The sequence below is a fragment of the Dipodomys merriami genome, unplaced genomic scaffold (assembly GCF_024711535.1).
Source record: "Dipodomys merriami isolate MVZ:Mamm:240054 unplaced genomic scaffold, mDipMer1.0.p SCAF_1003, whole genome shotgun sequence".
NCBI classification, from domain to species: Eukaryota; Metazoa; Chordata; class Mammalia; order Rodentia; family Heteromyidae; genus Dipodomys; species Dipodomys merriami.
The window spans coordinates 78,051-81,839 of NW_027202276.1; the positions used below are offsets into that span (position 1 = coordinate 78,051).

The 3,789-nt window shown below is 41.5% G+C and overlaps 1 pseudogene; it reads left to right on the top strand.

Moving 5' to 3' along the window:
* Positions 1-1,512: 1,512 nt before the first annotated feature.
* Positions 1,513-2,748, top strand: LOC138807049 (CCA tRNA nucleotidyltransferase 1, mitochondrial pseudogene; annotated as a pseudogene).
* The last annotated feature ends 1,041 nt before the right edge of the window (positions 2,749-3,789 follow it).

Consider the following 3,789-nt stretch of genomic DNA (forward strand, 5'->3'; position numbering starts at 1 on the left):
CCTTCAATACATCAGCCTAGTAATGGGGTCATTTCATATTCAGACTGTGATATCTCACCATTTGCTTCCAAAAGTTCATGTCCATCTCATAATGCAAACTGCATTTGTCCATCTCTACAGGTTCCCCAAGTTTTAATAGTTCCAACATTATTCAAAAGCCAATTTCAAAGTCTCCTCTAAGACTCAAGAAAAACGCTGTTCCCTGAACCCCTAAGAAATCAACAAACTACATACTGCCAACATACAATGGCACAAAGTAAATATATTTCCAAAAAGGAGGAATGAGGGGGTTAGAGGTGTGGCTCCAATGGTAGAGCACCAGCCTGTGATCACAAAGGGCCAGGTCCTGAGTTCAAGTCTAGTACCAGGAAGAATAAAGTACCCAAAAGGAAAGAATTGGTCTCCAGAAAGAAGGTATGGAACAAAACAAGACTTAAATCCAGGAAGATAAGCATTAAATGCTGTAGCTGATGTCAGCATCTAGGGGATACTGTGGCATCAGAAGTTTTCTTGGGAAACCCTGTCCTGGTGGACTTGTCATTTGCTGCCTACCTAGCCTCACTCTTGGTCTGACTGTGCTCATGTTCCTTGGCATCTACAACTTCCTATCCACTGACTTGCCACTGTTTCACACATCATCTTCTGAAGGGCTAATGCAGAGACTCAGAACCTATTACACACTGCTTAGCTTCCCAGGCCTTGCCTTGAAGACTGGGTAGAAGCATCCATGAGACCATAATTTCAGCTTTTTGCATGCCTGCAAAACCAGTGCAAAAAGGTTCAAACTTTTCAGTTCTGCATTTTACTCCCCAATTCTGTGAACTAGGCTAAAAGCAGGCAGTTATGCCATATGACAGTCTGAATGCTAAGATGCCTTGAAATAGTCTTTATCAGAATAATTAGTCCTGTTCCTTTAAGTTCAACCTCCACAAAGTCTCAGAGCAATGACAAAACACAGACCAGTTGTGTTGGTTATTGCTGTGATTATCTGAAGGTCTAGTTAGTTCTCTGGAGTCCTGCTCCATTCCTCCTTCCCCTAAAGTACCCCAAAGTCTGCCCTTCGGGAGGGATAGGAAAATGTACTTTTTTTTATATGATGTTTGATGTGGGTGGGGCTTGAACTCAAGGACTGGCCCTCTTGCTTGGCTGGGGTTGAGCCACCTCTAGACAAGGAGGTGAGCCTCTGGCACTTGATGAATAAAATCGCATCTCACCCCCACCTGCAGAGAAGTGTGGTGGGCATGCAGGGGAGTGTGCTGGGTGTGCAGGGAAGAGTGGTAGGTGCACAGGGATATGTGGTAGACGCGCAGGGAAGTGTGGTGGGTGCGCAGGGAAGTGTGCTGGGTGTGCAGAGAAGTGTGGTGCGCTTGTAGGGAAGTGTGGTGGGCGCAGAGGGATGTGTGGTGGGTGAGCAGGGAAGTGTGGTAGGGGTGCCCACGTGCCCACCTGGCAGATATGTGTGGCCACTTCTCCAGATGCAGAGGCTGCTGTTTCCTGGGCAGGCAGGACAGGATGCAGGCTGGAGAAGGCTCTGTCTTGAAGTGGCAGTCTCCAGGATTCCAGTCCCTTTTCACGGGAGGATTGAAGAATCTGATAGAATTATTTGTGAAAGAGAATCAAGAGCTGAGAACAGCAAGAGGAGCGGTGAGGGAGCTGCCGAATTGGGGTGAAACTTCAAGATGTCGATTTTGCCACCAAAACACAAATGAGGGAGATGTTTCTGTCAGGTGGCATTCGGATGACCAACAAAGGAGAGAAGCAGGGAACCATCATGGCTATGCTTCGTGAAGGCAATTTTGAAATTACCACACTGAGGATAGATGTCACAAATGACGGAAGACATGCCTAGGTAGAATTCACAGCTGCCCGGCAGAAGGATGTCGAAAATAGAGACCTCACTATAAACTCCATGTTTCTAGGCCTTGATGGTTATTGACACGATTACTTTAATGACTACGAAGATTTTAAAAAAATAAGAAAGTTACGGTTTGTAGGACACACACATCAAAGAATACAAGAAGATTAACTTCGGATTTTAAGCTACTTCAGGTTTGATGGCAGAATTGTGGACAAACCTGGTAAACATGATGCTGAGACTTTGGAAGCAATCGCAGAAAATGCAAAAGGCTTGGCTGGACTATCAGGAGAGTGCATTTGGGTAGAACTTAAAAAAAATTCTTGTTGGTAAATGTGTAAACGACTTATTTCACCTGATCTATGATCTTGATATGGCTCCTCATAAAGGGTTACCCACAATTGCAAGTTTAGAAGAATATAGTGAAGTCAGTGAAAATGTTGATACTTGCTCAGCAAAGCGAAGGACCATCTTGGCCTCACTGCGGAAAGTACAAGATGATGTCACAAAATGGGATTTGAGGTTGAAGATTTCACAAGAAGAGGAAAAACATTGGCTTATTTAGAGTTAAAAATAGGAAAGACTTAGTTAAAGCATCAGATCGTTCAAAACCATTGAAACCCTATCAAAACTTCATTGTAGATTCCAGAGAGCCAGATGCAAATGCCAGAGTATGTGAGCTGCTGAAGTACCAGGATGAACGGAGTCTCCTCATGGAGATGTAGCAGTGGTCCCTGCCCCCTTCCCTATGAGCGGACCTGACATTAGAAAAGTTGGCATTTCTTCCAGGAAGGAAATTGGTGCTGTGTTACAGCAACTGCAAGTACAGTGGGAAAAAAAGTGGCTGCCAAATGGAAAAAGAGGAATTCCTAAGTTACATAAAGAAGACCTAGAACGAAGAGCTGGTTCTCAAAACGATAAGACTGGTCAACTTTGCCTTTCTATGAGATTTAAGAAGCTACAGCAGAGTTAGGAGAGAATCCATTAAGAAAAATCTTCTTGCTTTATGAAACTATTTCAGGCACTGACTGAAATGGAGTCTACCACCTCTCAATCTGATTTTATCAAAGAATCCTAGAATGTTTTTGGTGTAGGTTCTGACTTAACTGTCTATTCTTTTCAAATAAAAAATGGTTTTACATAGGGAACAACTAGGATTGACCTTAAATGTAACTATTTTTCTGGGTGTTGTATTCCTGTAATCCTAGCTACTTGGGAGGTGGAGACATAAGGAAATGAGTGAGAGACTAGCTAGCAGTTAGTGAAACCCTGTCTCAAAAGCAAAATATAAACAAAAGGCTGGGGTGTGATTCAAGTAAAACAGCAAAAATAAAAAAAAGAAAAAAAAAGATGCTTAATACTATGTGCATTGAAATAAATGAGATACTTTGTAGACTGATACATTTCATTCTTTACCTGAATTCCAAAATTAACTTGTACCTATAATTGTTGGTAAATCTATGTAAAATATCTATCAGTTCTTTCCAGGGTGTCACTTATTCATAGTGGCTTTTTTCTAGCTATCTATGTTTTGGTATGTAGCTGTTATTTGTCTGTCATAAGGATTTCATATGTGTGTGTAACCTGGAGAAGTTAACTTGTAAAGACTTTGGTGTATTATTTCAGTAAAATATTACCTTTGGTTTTGGAAGGTGAGTGGGTTTATATCAGATTTTAATGAGATAGTGATAATACTGCTTTTTTAAGGAAGCATAATTTATTTTCACTAATTAAAATAATACAACTTACACACACACACACTCACATAAACACACACAAACAGAAATAGGACGTCCAAAGAGTGAACCAATGCAATAGTGATACTCACAAGATACTATGTTGGAAGTGAATTTTACAACATGGATGGGCAGAGAAATAGGGGTATAAGGGATAGCAAGAGAAAATGAGAGAGAAGGCTAACTATGTTCAACATG